Here is a 16771-nt window from a genome sequence, read left to right on the forward strand (position 1 = left end):
GAAAGCCCGGAAAATCTTTCCCACGACCCACCTCGGAAGGTATGCAATTGGGTACGGTGGCGAAGCGTATCTGAGCCGGTGGCTTTGGCTCTGAGCTCATGAATCCGAGCCACTCTTCGGTGACGACGAAGCTGATGAGAATATCGGCGGTTTTTGAAGCCAGAAGCTTGCACAAATTCATCATAGCGTTGATGTGGCTGCGACCGGGATACGGCATGGCCACCAGGTGGCAGACGGTTGGATCAGGCTGTTCTGTTTTTGCAGGATCCATTTTGATGGAAACTGATGAGATTGAGGAAAGGTAACACAAACGAAACTACTACAAAGTAGTCCGAGCAAGATGGACTGCAGTGGAGAATAGATTATATGTAGTGATGTGTGTATGAAAAACTAAAGAACTGAATAAAACTTGCTCATCTTACTCAATGAATTGAATAATACATCAAGGCTCCGTGTATACGGTCCCTACAGTAAATAAATGAATACGATTTACATTATTTTTGTCATAATTCGTCACGTGGTAAACTGTGAGTAATGAAAATAAGAAACCGAGTTGACCTACTAATTATATTGTTTACTAGCATTCGTTAGTAGACAGAGCAAGCAAATGAAAACTCTTATCTAACCGACAATTTGCACGTGCACAGCCTTGAACTTCTAGCTGAACTGATGATTTGTGCTTCTTTCTTCAAGATCTTCTGATAATGTGAGATACTAGTAACTTTGGCGAGGGAATATCAAGATTCCAATACGTATGTGATATATAATATCACCTATACGACAGTATTGCCTCTTCGATAGTTTTGATTTTTTATTTTTTTGGATAATTGGATAGTTTAGAAAAGAGGAATTAATTTGAACATTACATATCTCTATTGAAATTACTAAGATTTAAGAACAATTTGAGATTCAACTAAAGGCCAAAAATGTATTTACTGTTATATATAATTAAATACAAATAAATTAGTGAACGCATAATATATATATATATATATTTATTAAGATAGTATACAAAAAGTTCAAAAATCCATTTATAAACTCAGTTAATGTTAAATATAAAGAAAGAAAATATTAAAATTAAATAAAAAACTGTTATAAAATATTTGAATATTTGGATTTATTCTTACAAACAATTACAAAGTATAAATTAATGCATTAATATAGTATTAATATAGCATTCATTTGAGTATCTTATAATTTTTTGTAATTTATTTGCATTGTGTTTATCAAAAATATAGATGCTGATAGGTTTTATGCTAAATGCGTGAGAAAAAGTAAAAACTTTTTTTTTTAATTTAAAAAAAATTAAAAGTTATTTTATTTTATTTTATTTTATTTTTTATTTCTTTCAAGAATAAAGTTTAGCTCTAAATATATTTGGAGCCTTAGGTTTCAATGCACAGTAATAAGATGGTATGTATACCTATCATGTGATCAACATAATTATATACATTTCAAATGACAAGAACTCATGTCATCTTCTTATTATAGGTTGAAGCCTAGGTTTCAAACATGTTTAGAGCCAAAATTTATCCTTCTTTCAATATCAATTGGTAGGCTTTGTGTCTTTAGCAATACTTTACTCTTCTACATTTTCTCTCCAAGACAAGATAAACCCATTTCTCCCATAGTTCTCTCAATCCTCTCTTACAACAGTGAAGGGCTAATTTTTTTTTTTTCATAGTCAACATCTTCATGCTAGTTAAAGCCTTCAGCACTTAGTAATGCTTTAAATCCTTCAAATCTCTCATCAACTTTGTTGGGTTATAAATTAACTCTAGTTAAGTAGTTCAATTACCCAAGTTGATTAATTAGGTCAAATTACATGCAAATCGTGGAGGCATGAACAAATCACCAAATAAACTAATTACAGTGAAAATTAATTTGACACAGTGATTTGTTGATGAATGAGGAAAATCTCTCATAAGGCAAAAAGTTAAAAACCCTATTAGGTGAATTTCAGGTCACCACACTCAAGAATCTAATAATTAAGAATCAAGTAGTTACAAGTATAAGAAATCTTACCATTACCTCCGACTATCCCAAAATATCAACCTGCAATTGAACCTTTACTCCAATCCTCAATTGGACTTGATCTTGTAGAGACTTCTTCTTGTATGCATGGATCCCAATATGTATCAAACTTTCTAGCAACTGATTGATTGTTGTTGGATGCAAAGTTCTTCACTTCAAAATATGTTGAAGATCTGGAAGCACTTGATTACAAAACTCTAAAATGTACAAGAAAGCTGTAGCTTCTCATAGAGTGTATATGTTCTCTAAATTGAGTCTTTGTGTCTATGATGAGTTTAAAATAAACTTTATATAATCTAAAGGTTTAGTGAACTAAACTCTAGCAAACCAAGTCATCATGAGCCGAAATTCTAATATGAGAATTCCGAATTCGCAAAGCTTGATAGATTGAGAGTTGTCGAGCTTAATGTCGAGAATTACTCATTAAGTCTCGATAGATACTAGTGTCAAGCTTTTGTCGAGACTAGTGTCGAGGTCCACTGTTTCAGCTTTTCTTCAATTATTTCTTGGTTCAATCTTCATGTATTTAATGATACAACTTGTGATGTTTGTTTAACACACTTCTTAATATTTTAAACCTATCATAGATCTACCTAATTACAATAAAGTGCATTTTCTCAAAGGATAAGCCAATACATAGAAAATATTACCTTAACAAACTTTCAATTTGGTTATGAAGACCCATTTGCACCCAATTATGTACATGGTGGGATCATGAGGGACAAGAGTCCAACTGTCCAAGTATGTTTAGTATGGAGGGCTTGAAGTTCTTCACGCATAGCAGCAACCCAACTAGGATTTTTTAAGGCAGATTTTAGTGATTTCGGTTATAGAGGAATTGAAGGATTAACGTGATAATGGAGCAAACCGGCCTAAAGCTTGCCAAAGGTTTGTATAGAATGAGTATTGAGTGATTGGTGACAATTAGGGAGTAGAGGTCCATGCTGTGTGGTGGAGCCGAAAGAGACAATAGGTTGACCGTGTAGGAGTTCAAGCTGATGGGGTGTACTTGCAGCAAGTGGGCCAGTGATTTCTCTCATTTGCAATTTGTAGATAACCTCCTTATTTGCCTTAAGGAATGTCTCGACAGATATATGAGGTGATCAGGAAAAGTGGTGCTAAATCCAACATGTTTTTAAGGAAAAAGCTAGAAATACAACAACCCGAGATAGAACTCATCTATCTCATGTCATGGGTCTTCAACAAGGCGTTCCTAATTAAGTGAATTATTAAGGCTTCCTTTGAAAATAGGCACTAAGAAACATGAAACCTTTGCTGAAGTGATTGTGAAGGTTCATAAAAAATGCAAGGCTAGAAAATGAGTATAGGAAAAAAAATTAGTTTGCTCCCCTTCTAATTTCTTAACTAGTCTCCCATGGCAACTAAGAAACATCTCTTCAAACCCACAACTTAAGCAAAACCACACAAATAATACTTCTACTTTGGACTGACTGCTCTCACTACACAAGTTGATTCAGTGAGTTTTGTACTAAAAGCAAGAATGGAATTTTAAAAGAATAACTTATAAATACAAAATAAAAATACAAAACAAACCTCTATGAGAGAGAGAGAGAGAGAGAGAGCATAAAAATGACATCATAGTACTTTAGTTTTTCCACAACAATTGAAATTCAATTTTCACATATCACCAAACTTTTTAAATTCAAACCAAACTCATCTAACAAAATAATTAAACTAGTAAAAGTTACAAGGCTTTAATTTCATTGCATGCAAATAATCTGGTGCATTTTGTGTGACAGTTTCAATTTTATTTTTAAAGAAGGTGTCAAAGAATAAAGTGTCTAAAACCACACAATCTTAATGAAATTACAATCAAATTTTGCATATCAATTGACCAATGAATACGATAAATTACAACTATGCTTAATGACTGTGGCCTTCTAAAATCTAATATCTAATATTATATATAATAGCAGAAGCCTTAAGGTGGAGTTGCCACGTTAGAAAAAATGCCCCTTAAAATGCTGCCACGTTCACACTTTGAAAGATACAAAATTCCGCACGTTGCACCTTTGAGGCCTTCAATTTAATCTTTTTACTGTGCTATCCATACGGTTTAAAACAAAGCCAATTGAAAGGCAGAGAGCCAGAGAAAGTTTGAGAAACAGAGATAGAATCTGAGAAACAGAGAGAGAGAGAGAGAGTGAGTCGCCAATTGCGTCAAGTTGTAAGACGGTCTAGGCCCAATCTTAAAGACCTGCTTCAATCTTTGTTTTTAGAGATTCCGATCAAGAAAGAAGAGAACCGTCCCTCAATTCCTCTCAAAAAATCTTTGTTTCTAGTTACGCAAAACGACCTTTAAATTATTTATTTTCGATTTTTCCTGAAAAAGCAGAAGGAGTATGCCAAACTTAAACCACCGGAACTGGCACTGGTAACCTAAAGGTGCACGCAAGATTTGAGATACGGACATAGAGAGAGAGAACTACCGCGGGTAAATTTTTTTTTTCTTTCTTTCGTAAATCTGGGTATGAAATATGAATTAGTTTTGAGAAATTTGGTTGGATTGATTTTTATTTAGGTATTTGGGTTGCATTAGGTTTTGATTTGATTTTTTGATTCGTTTTAGTTTCTCAGTATACTAAAAACTTTTGGGGGTATTTGGATTCAATTAATTTTGTGTTTGATTTTGGTTTAGTTTTAGGGTATTTACAATTGGCTTTGGATAATCAAGATTTAGAGGCCAAAAGTCCGAGAACAGTAGAGAAAGAGTCGGTTAGTCACAAAGTGTAGAGAGATCGACCGATTGGATTTTTCTTTTTTTTGGAAGAAGAGGAAGAATAATCATTAGACTATTAAGTTAATGCACCATGGATTGAGAAAGGGGCACCACCACAAGTTTTGTCATCACCGTAAGCCTCCACCCATTATCAGACTACCAGAATCGCTTCCGGTAAAGTTTTGCTTTAAACTAAAAAATTAAGGGTTTTTGGTTTTAATTTGGAGAATCAATTGGGGGTTAATTATGATTTAGATTAGTATTTTGGGTAAGGTTTGGTTTTGATTAAGGGATTTTTGTTAGAAGAAGTTTCGTTTTTAGGGTATTTGGCTTGGCTCAATGTTTTGGGTATTTAGAATCAATTTTGAATATATGAGTTGCTTTGATTTTGAGTTCACATAAAATGAAGATTTGCTTTGTTACTCAAAGCAAAACCTTTGAGTAACCAAAACTAAACTAAAGTTTTATTTTAAATTTTAAAGTTTTTGCATTTTTTGTTTCTGAATGGTCCTTTTTTTAAAGCCATTGGAACTATGTAGATTAATCTTGAACCATTGTAAGTATTGTTAAGAATGTACCTTCATTTGAAATTGAAATTGAAAAGAGAGAAATAAATTAGAGAAGAAGATAACTATTTGAAGTGCTAATTCCGGACCTAACCCTATCCAAGTTGTAAATATATATATATATATATATATATATGTATGTAAAGTCCAGTATTAACAAATTTGNATGTAAAGTCCAGTATTAACAAATTGTTTAATTTCCTATTTTGTAGTTAACTTGGGACTATTTTCAATTGACAAGTAGAACATTAACAAATTGTTATTTGTTCTTTATGAAATCTAATATTATATATAATAGCAGAAGCCTTAAGTGGAGTTGCCACGTTAGAAAAAATGTCCCTTAAAATGCTGCCACGTTCACACTTTGAAAGATACAAAATTCCGCACGTTGCCTTGAGTCCTTCAATTTAATCTTTTTACTGCGCTGTCCATACGGTTTAAAACAAAGCCAATTGAAAGCAGAGAGCCAGAGAAAGTTTGAGAAACAGAGAGAGAATCTGAGAAACAGAGAGAGAGAGAGAGAGAGAGCGAGTCGCCAATTGCGTCAAGTTGTAAGACGGTCTAGGCCAATCTTAAAGACTGCTTCAATCTTTGTTTTTAGAGATTCCGATCAAGAAAGAAGAGAACCGTCCCTCAATTCCTCTAAAAAAATCTTTGTTTCTAGTTACGCAAAACGACCTTTAAATTATTTATTTTCGATTTTTCCTGAAAAAGCAGAAGGAGTATGCCAAACTTAAACCACTGGAACTGGCACTGGTAACCTAAAGGTGCACGCAAGATTTGAGATACGGACATAGAGAGAGAGAACTACCGCGGGTAAATTTTTTTTTTTTTCTTTCTTTCGAAATCTGGTATGAAATATGAATTAGTTTTGAGAAATTTGGTTGGATTGATTTTTATTTAGGTATTTGGGTTGCATTAGGTTTTGATTTGATTTTTTGATTCGTTTTAGTTTCTCAGTATACTAAAAACTTTTGGGTATTTGGATTCAATTAATTTTGTGTTTGTTTTGGTTTAGTTTTAGGTATTTACAATTGCTTTGGATAATCAAGATTTAGAGCCAAAGTCCGAGAACAGCAGAGAAAGAGTCAGTTAGTCACACAGTGTAGAGAGATCGACCGATTGGATTTTTTTTTTTTGGAAGAAGAGGAAGAATAATCATTAGACTATTAAGTTAATGCACCATGGATTGAGAAAGGGCACCACCACAAGTTTTGTCATCACCGTAAGCCTCCACCCACTATCAGACTACCGAATCGCTTCCGGTAAAGTTTTGCTTTAAACTAAAAAATAAGGTTTTTGGTTTTAATTTGGAGAATCAATTGGGGTTAATTATGATTTAGATTAGTATTTGGGTAAGGTTTGGTTTGATTAAGGATTTTGTTAGAAGAAGTTTCTTTTAGGGTATTTGGCTTGGCTCAATGTTTTGGTATTTAGAATCAATTTTGAATATATGAGTTGCTTTGATTTTGAGTTCACATAAACTGAAGATTGCTTTGTTACTCAAAGCACAAACCTTTGAGTAATCAAAACTAAACTAAATTTATTTTAAATTTTAAAGTTTTGCATTTTTTGTTTCTGAATGGTCCTTTTTTTAAAGCCATTGGAACTATGTAGATTAATCTTGAACCATTGTAGTATTTTAAGAATGTACCTTCATTTGAAATTGAAATTGAAAAGAGAGAAATAAATAGAGAAGAAGATAACTATTTGAAGTGCTAATTCCGGACCTAACCCTATCCAGTTGTAATATATATATATAAATATATTATGTATGTAAAGTCCAGTATTAACAAATTTGTTTTAATTTCCTATTTGGTCCCTATCCAAGTTGTAAATATATATATATATATATATGTATGTAAAGTCCAGTATTAACAAATTTGTTTTAATTTCCTATTTTGGTAGTTAACTTGGGACTATTTTCAATTGACAAGTAGAATATTAACAAATTTGTTATTTGTTCTTTATGAAATGTATACATGTTGATTGTAAAACTTAAAATGATTTCTCTTTTGGTAGAAATTGTTAAGTTACCTAAAGATTATAATATATGCCAGATATAATGGGTCAATATCGTTTGCTTCTGCATTTGTTAACTTTTTTAATGCTTAAATGATCAAAGATTGTAATACATTACAAATTATTGAAGGAGGCATTAACTTTCACTCAGACATTTTTTAGGTCTATTACCATTCTACAACACTACCTTAATGTGTGAATAAATGTAATCCTTCGCCAAGCCAATTGTGGGATTTATTACTTATCCTACCATGTGCCCCAATTGTGCTAACCTTTGTTGTTTAGCATTTGATATCAGTAATGTGCTTGAAACGTATTTTTTTGGCTTTGGATTATTTAAAAGATATGTAACTTAAATCTATCTTAATATATAAAGATAAAAGCAAAAGTTTTTTCCTGCAATTAAGGCTGTTGCAACATTTAGGAAGCATTTGGCAAGGGAAAGTGCTCACTTGGTTTTAAACAAAGCTCTCTCTCAATGCAAGGTGATTTTTTTTTTTTTTGGCTTTCTTTGTTTTTTGATTTTTTTAATATAAATTTTTAGAAGAAAAACCAAAATCTTGCGATAACTATGATTTATGTTTGGCAGTTTGGGTATTTGCTTTGTTTTGATTTAGGCATTTTGGTTAGATTTCTATCTCCCTCTCTCTATGCTTTACCATTAGAATTTCTCTGCATTTATCTCTTTTGTTTTTTCTTTGTTTAAAGTTTATTTATGGTTATGGGCTCTCTTTCTATGTTTTTTTATTTGATATTGAAAATTTTAGATTCTAAGGAAAAGCAATTGTGGTAAATTATAGACAACAGAAATAGTATTTGGAGAAGATAAAGTATTCGAAGAGGATAATCAACATTGGTATGTTGAAACTTGGGTATATGGTGTTGTAGAGAAGAAACAGAATAAAGAACCCTCCCACCAATAACCTACCAAAACTGCAAACAGTAAGTTTTCCTCTTTATTTTTCAATTTGTGCATTAAATATTATCTTTTTTTTTTCTATAATAGTTGGATTAGTTTGGATGTATATCTTTGGGTTGTATGTGGCTTTGATTAAGGTATTTGCATTATGATGGTGGTCTATAGTTTAAAACGTATAGTTTAAAACACATAGGAATGGTAACGTTAGGGACATGACTAGCACAAGAAGTAGGTAAACTCTGCACTACTTATCGATGGCGCATCCCAAGTGGAAACTACATCACATCTCTTTGACACACCAAACCCACCCTTCATCAAAGCCCCCCTGACTGCAAAGCTTAATAGAAAATATTTTTAGCTAAAGTCCAGTATTTCTTCTTTTCTTGGTTTGGATGGAATTGGATTTTTTTTGGTTGCCTAAGTTTAAGATAACCTGGCTATCTCTTAAAAAAAAAAAAGGAATTACACTCTTTTAGACAAAGATACATATATTTATTGAAGTTAGCATGATCTCCAGTTATGGTTGTGACTCCTATTATGGTAGTTAAGTTGGGACTGTTTTAAATTGACAAGTGGAACATTAACAAATTTGTTCTTTGTTCTTTGTGAGATGTATACATGTTGGTTGTGATTTTTATGTTGCAAAAGCCAATAAGAGTAGGAAAGAATCCTTAAAATTGCTTCTAATATTGCTACATTTGGATGATTTAAAAGTTATATAGGCAAGGCTTTATGCATTATCTTGTGATGTTTTTTTGCTACTTTTGCGTGTTTGAGCTTTTGACATCTGATTTTTTGAGTGAATGATCATGGGATTTTTTTTTCCTTAGTCTATGTGTGTGTTTAATTGTAGTATATTTGTTCCAATTTTGGTATTATTCAATTCTAATATATGGGTGTTGCGTTGTGTTACTCTTATAGGAGTCTAACACTAATCATCTTGAATGCCATTTGATTTTTGGTACATGTTAGTCTATTGGTTAAATATTTTTGTATTTTTAGCTTCTATTGAGAGATGATGTCTTTAGGAAATGTCTTTGAAATTCCTATCCACAATCTATATTTTTCTGAGTTAGTTATTTTTTAAAGATGATGCTTATTCCTAAATCAGTTTATGATTCTTGATATGCAGATTATTTACAAATAGAATGTGCTATATATATATATATATTATTCCAAATGCTTGCTGAACATTGAATTTACATTTTAAATTAGATTAGTCTTGGTCCCATGAGCATTCAACATTACAGGCATTTTTTTTTCTTATACCTAAAATTTTGTACATGCATGTGTTTGCTGCACCCATACCCAGTTAGTGACAAATATATTGAATGATTTATGTTAATAATAATCCTTTGAAGCTTATAGAGTGCAACATAGTGCACCATTCTCTAATTTATGTTGATGTTACTTTGTTAGGTCTTAATTGCTATTAAGAGCTGGAGAGTAGTTGAGAAACTGCCAGAGACAAAAATTGAGAAGAGGGCAAAAATTGTCAATATCCTTATGCACCAAGAAATTTATGGAAAAGGATTGCGCTAAAAAGCATCAAGTAGATGTACGTGGCTTAGGAAAGGGATCAGGTAGTTGTAGATTTCTCTGTGAGATTTCAGAAATGTAACTTTGATTAAGTGCTACTATCTTTTATTTTTTTATAGGGTGGTACAGTGATTGGTATTGATAAAACTCTACAATATAACTTGAAAAGAATTTTGGTTTTTTTTCCCTTGCCCTTATAAGACATATCTTTTGTCTAGTTTTTGTATTTTTGAAATTAATTGTCTTTTGTGTAGTTTAAATTGGATAGTTATAGTAATAACCCTGTAATTGTTATAAACATAGTTTGTATAATTGAGGTTCTTTGTATTTTCCTTATTTAGTATGTCTTCATTTGACCATATTTAATGCATAAACAGACCTTAAATTTTAAGGGAGTTTCTAATCATTTAAAAGAATAATAATAAAGAAAAATAAATATAAGAGGGAACTAGGGAAGGTTTCTTTTTTCTTTAAAAAAATCAGTATACTTCTTTTAATTGTCTATGGAATTATCATAATATTTTTATGATATCATGATAATGTTTGATTGGCTAATGGAGTTAGCACAAAATTTTTGTATCATGATCATGTTATTCGAGTTTGATAGACAATTAGCGAAACAACTAATATTCTACTAATAGAATTTTATTATGATTTTACATATTTTTCTGTGAATAATAAATAAAATTTGCCGCGCATTGCACGGGTCATGCACTAGTATTTCTAATAGAAGCATCAAGATTTGCATCAGATGACCCACCTTTTCCAATTGCTCGTCGACTTGACTTCTGAAGTTCTTATACTCTTTGCCTCATTGCGTTCATCACATCGCTTTTGTTATCCATAAACTTTTTCACAGGCTCTGCAATTTCACATCTTGTAACAACTCCAACATCTTTCTTAACCTTCCATCCAATCTTCCAATCCTCCAAAATATGTTTACTGATTGGGATTCGATCCCAAAATATAGGAAAAATAAGCATTGGTACACCAGCAAAAACAGCCTCAAGAGTGGAATTCCAGCTACGATGTGTCCAAAACCCCCCTATTGAGGAGTAGCACAACACCTTCAATTAGTCACACCAAGGCACCACTGGGCTCATATCACCACTACAATCCTTGAGCCGACCAGTTTCTATATGTGACACCCACAAGCACTGAACACCAATAATTTCATCCATTTGGGCATCTGAAACCGAAAGGAAACTTCCCATTGAGATTTACAACACCGAACATGGAGGTTGAGAATCAAGCCACCAGGGATAGTTGGCACCATTGTTAGCATTAGTTACAGAAGCACTCTTTTCTTCAAGTTCTAAGTAAGGTATGGCAGGACGAATAGGGTAGACCGGGATAGGAAAGTTGGCTTTTAAAGTGTCAATGGCTTCAGCTTCAAGTTCGTGAAAGGTGGTGAATAGAATATACTGCGCTTTATTGGACACGCTTGAAATACCTTCCAGGACTCCAGGCAAGACTAGTCGACCATCTCCATATGTAAAGTTGGGAAGATTAGCAATACGGATAGTAGAAACTCCAGGGATGTAGTCCACATGCTCATCACCCCGTTCTTAATTAATCACATGGCATAGACACAATGCTAAGCTTAGTGTAAAGCCTAAATATTGTAACGATTAACTAGAAACTGCCTTGGAACAAGAGGGTATATATATATATATATATATACAGACACACACAACGCTAAGCTTGAGTTTCTTTAGTAGATTTTTTTTTTTTTTTTTAGCCACCAGGTGGCAGACGGTTGGATCAGGCTGTTCTGTTTTTGCAGGATCCATTTTGATGGAAACTGATGAGACTGAGGAAAGGTGATACAAACGAAACTACTACAAAGTAGTCCGAGCAAGATGGACTGAAGTGGAGAATAGATTATATGTAGTGATGTGTGTATGAAAAACTATAGAACTAAATAAAACTTGCTCATCTTACTCAATGAATTGAATAATACATCAAGGCTCTGTGTATACGGTCCCCACAGTAAATATTGAATGAGTACGATTTATACCATTTTTGTCGTAACTCGTCACATGATAATTTTTGTCATAACTCTCTACTTAATAAGTTGTGAATAATAAAAATATGAAATTACTGACCAACTATTTTTCCTTTATTACTTATAATTCATCACGTGACAAATTATGATAAATGTTATGTAAATTGATACATTCCTAGCATTGGTCAATAGACATGCAAGCAAATGAAAACTCTTATCTAACCGACAAGTAGCACGTGCACAGCCTTGAACTTGTAGCTGAACTGATGATTTGTGCTTCTTACCTCAAGATCTTCTTATAATGTGAGATACTAGTAACTTTGGCGAGGGAATATCAAGATTCCAATACGTATGTGATATATAATATCACCTATATGACAGTATTGCCTCTACTATGTTTTGATTTTTGATTTTTTTGGATAATTGGATAGTTGAGAAAAGAGGAATTAATTTGAACATTACATGTCTCTATTGAAATTACTAAGATTTAAGAACAATTTGAGATTCAACTAAAGGCCAAAAATGTATTTACTGTTAAAATTAATTTAAATACAAATAAATTAGTGAATGTATCAAAATTTAAAAAAATTAAAAATAAATTATTAAGATAATATACAAAAAGTTCAAAAAATCCATTTATAAACTAAGTTAATGTTAAATATAAAGAAAGAAAATATTAAAGTTAAATAAAAAACTGTTATAAAATATTTGATTATTTGGGTTTATTCTCACAAACAATTACAAAGTACAAATATTTGATTATTTGGGTTTATTCTCATAAACAATTACAAAGTACAAACTAATACATTAATCTAGTATTCATTTGAGTATCATATAATTTTTTGCAATTTATTTGCACAGTGTTTATCAAAAATACAGATGCTGATAGGTTTTATGCTAAACGTGTGAGAAAAAATAAAAACTTTTTTTTTATTTAAAAAAAAAACTAAAAGTTATTTAATTTAATTTTTTTTTAAGTGAGACAAAAAAACAAAATCTTTTGTTAATTATGTATCTTATACAGTACATGAGTTTCCATAAATCAATTGGATTTTTTTTTTCTTTTTTTATAATTTCTTTCAAGAATAAAGTTTAGCTCTAAATATATTTAGAGCCTTAGTTTTCAGTGCACAATAATAAGATGATATGTATACCTATCATGTGATCAACAAAATTATATATATTTCAAATGACAAGGACTCATGTCTTCTTCTTATTATAAGTTGAAGCCTAAAATTTTTCGCTGAGTTCTTCGGTTTTCTCAACGATAACACATTTTAGTGTTATCTTATATTTGTATATCTCTTCCCTACGCTTAAACTTTCCTTTTATTGTTAATAATGGATGAATATAGCTTAGGGTAGTGTCATCAGTTGTTTGCAATCATTTACTCCTGTTCCGCACTTAATTTAAGTTAAAATAAAAGCAATCTAGTTATAATTTTTAATTGGGAGTATGAATAAGCTCTTGTGTATTTACACAAATCTGAGCTTTCAATTTTGTAGAGACTTCTTCTTCTATGCATGGATCCCAGTATGTATTAAACTTCCTAGCAACTGATTGATTGTTATTGGATGCAAAGTTCTTCACTTCAAAACATGTTGAAGATCTAGAAGTACTTGATTACAAAACTCTAAAACGCACATGAACACAGTAGCTTCTCACAGAGTGTATATGTTCTCTAAATTGAGTCTCTATGTCTATGATGATTTTTAAATAAAACTTTTATTTGATCTAGAGGTTTAGTGAACGAAACCCTAGCAAACCAAGTCATTATGAGCCAAAATTCTAATATGAGAATTCTGGATTTGCGAAGCTTAATAGATCAAGAGTTGTCGAGCTTAATGTCAAGAATTACTCATTAAGTCTCGATAGATGCTAGTGTCGTGCTTCTGTTGAGACTAGTGTCGAGGTTCACTGTTTCAACTTTTCTTCAATTATTTATTGGTTCAATCTTCATGTATTTAATGATACAACTTGTGATGTTTGTTTAACACACTTTTTGATATCTTAAACCTATCTTAGATCTACCCAATTACAAGTAAAATACATTTTCTCAAAGGATAAGCCAATACGTAGAAAATATTATCTTAACAAACTTTCAATTTGGTTATGAAGACCCCTTTGCACCCAATTATGTACATGGTAGGATCATTAGGGACAAGAGTCCAACTGTCCAAGTATGTTTAGCAAGGAGGGCGTGAAGTTCTTCACGCATAGCAGCAACCCAACTAGGATGTTGTAAGGAAGATTTTAGTGATTTTGGTTATAGAGGAATTGAAGGATTAACGTGATAACGGAGCAAACCGGCCTAAAGCTTCCCACAGGTTTGTATAGAATGAGGATTGAGTGATTGGTGACAATTAGGGAGTAGAAGTCCATGCTGTGTGGTGGAGCCGAAAGAGACAATAGTTTGACTGTGTAGGAGTTAAAGCTGATGGGGTGTACTTGCAGCAAGTGTGCCAGTGATTTCTCTCATTTGCAATTTGTAGATAACCTCCTTTATTTGCCTTAAGGAATGTCTCGACAGATATATGAGGTGATCAGGAAAAGTGGTGCCAAATCCAACATGTTTTTAAGTAAAAAGCTAGAAATACAACAACCCGAGATAGAACTCATCTATCTCATGTCATGGGTCTTCAACAAGGCGTTCCTAATTAAGTGAATTATTAAGGCTCCCTTTGAAAATAGGCACTAAGAAACATGAAGCCTTTGCTGAAGTGATTGTGAAGGTTCATAAAAAATGCAAGGCTAGAAAATGAGTATAGGAAAAAAAATTAGTTTGCTCCCCTTCTAATTTCTTCACTAGTCTCCCATGGCAACTAAGAAACACCTCTTCAAACCCACAACTTTAGCAACACAACACAAATAATACAACTTCTACTTTGGACTAACAGCTGTCAAGTTGACTCAGTGAGTTTTGTACTAAAAGCAAGAATGGATTTTTATAAGAATAACTTATAAATACAAAATAAAAATACAAAACAAACCTCTATGAGAAGAGAGAGAGAGAGAGAGAGAGCATAAAAATGACATCATAGCACTTTAGTTTTTCCACAACAATTGAAATTCAATTTTCACATATCACCACACTTTTTAAATCCAAATCAAACTCATCTAACAAAATAAACTAGTAAAAGTTACAAGGCTTTAATTTCATTGCATGCAAATAATCTGGTGCATCTTGTGTGACAGTTTCAATTTTATTTTTAAAGAAGTTGTCGAAGAATAAAGTGTCTAAAACCACACGATCTTAATGAAATTACAATCAAATTCTGCATATCAATTGACCAATGAATACGATAAATTACAACTATGCTTAATGACTGTGGCCTCCTGAAATATTTCTAATAGAAGCATCAAGATTTGCATCAGATGACCCACCTTTTGCAATTGCTCGTCAACTTGACTTCTGAAGAATTCTTTTGCTCTTTGCCTCATTGCGTTCATCACATTGCTTTTGTTATCCATAAACTTTTTCACAAGCTCTGAAATTTCACCTCTTGTAACAACTCCAACATTTTTCTTAAACTTCCATCCAATCTTCCAATCCTCCACAATATGTTTACTGATTGGGACTCGATCCCAAAATATAGGAAAAATAAGCATTGGTACACCAGCAAAAACAGCCTCAAGAGTGGAATTCCAGCCACAATGGGTCCAAACCCTCCTACTGAGTAGCACAACACCTTCAATTAGTCACACCAAGGCACCACTAGGCTCTTATCACCACTACAATCCTTGAGCCGACCAGTTTCTATATGTGACACCCACAAGCGCTGAACACCACTGTCCCTTATACCACCAATAATTTCATCCATTTGGGCATCTGAAACCGAAAGGAAACTTCCTATTGAGATTTACAACACCGAACATGGAGGTTGAGAATCAAGCCACCAGAGATAGTTGACACCATTGTTAGCATTAGTTACAGAAGCACTCTTTTCTTCAAGCTCTAAGTAAGGTATGGCAGGACGAATAGGGTAGACCGGGATAGGAAAGTTTGCTTTTAAAGTGTCAATGGCTTCAGCTTCAAGTTCGTGAAAGGTGGTGAATAGAAGATACTGCGCTTTATTGGACACGCTTGAAATACCTTCCAGGACTCCAGGCAAGACTAGTCGACCATCTGCATATGTAAAGTTGGGAAGATCAGCAATACGGATGGTAGAAACTCCAGGTATGTAGTCAACATGCTCATCACCACGTTCTTAATTAATCACATGGCATAGACAGAATGCTAAGCTTAGTGTAAAGCCTAAATATTGTAACGACTAACTAGAAACTGCCTTGGAACAAGAGGGTGTATATATATATATATATACAGACACACACAACGCTAATTTCAACTTTTCGGGGTAGCTCTAAATGAGGCTAGAACCATTAGAAACTAGACATTTAGATCTTTCCATGCATATAACATTTGAAGAAAAAGGAGCTCAAAAAGGCCTCTAAAACAGCCACAGGAAAATTGGGCTAGAAGTCAGGAAAAGATGAAAAATGCTCATGAGGCGCTGACTAAGCCCTCAATTAATTTATTCTCTGCTAATGTTCTTGGCCCACAAACGGGAGATTCTAGGAGTAGCCTGTCACTATGATGGACTGGGCCTTCCTCTTTATCCGTCATTATGCTAGGAGTTCTGGGCCGAGGATGCAATTCACGGGCCGAACTGTGTTCGAGCAGGAACTCAATTCCTAAGGATTATGGCGCAACAAAGTGTTTAAAAAACCAATCAAAACACTAGACAACAGAAAAGGTTCAAATCAGATCACCCACACTGATCTTTGTAACTTTTGTAAGTTGTAAACTTGTAATGTTCGATATTCCAGAATATATGTTTCAACAAAGACAGCGTCTTAACAGCAATCAAAGATTGGCGCTAAAGTTATTAAAAAAAGATCGGCACAAAAAAAAAAAAAAAAAAAATCTACTAAAAAACTCAAGA

General features: G+C 32.9%; 1 long non-coding RNA gene and 2 pseudogenes across 1 annotated transcript; 1 reads left to right on the forward strand and 2 right to left on the reverse strand.

The window, feature by feature from the left end:
- Positions 1-7736: 7736 nt before the first annotated feature.
- LOC136063257 (uncharacterized) lies at positions 7737-9983 on the forward strand. Its single transcript, XR_010624956.1, has 2 exons — positions 7737-7847; positions 9701-9983. It is a non-coding gene; the product is annotated as an uncharacterized LOC136063257 (long non-coding RNA).
- A 544-nt stretch (positions 9984-10527) lies between these two features.
- Positions 10528-14307, reverse strand: LOC112005275 (UDP-glycosyltransferase 87A2-like; annotated as a pseudogene).
- Positions 14308-15147: 840 nt separating this feature from the next.
- LOC136063249 (UDP-glycosyltransferase 87A2-like) overlaps positions 15148-16771 on the reverse strand; it is a 5666-nt pseudogene continuing 4042 nt past the window's right edge.

Source organism: Quercus suber, unplaced genomic scaffold, assembly GCF_002906115.3.
Source record: "Quercus suber isolate HL8 unplaced genomic scaffold, Cork oak 2.0 scaffold_504, whole genome shotgun sequence".
NCBI lineage: Eukaryota > Viridiplantae > Streptophyta > Magnoliopsida > Fagales > Fagaceae > Quercus > Quercus suber.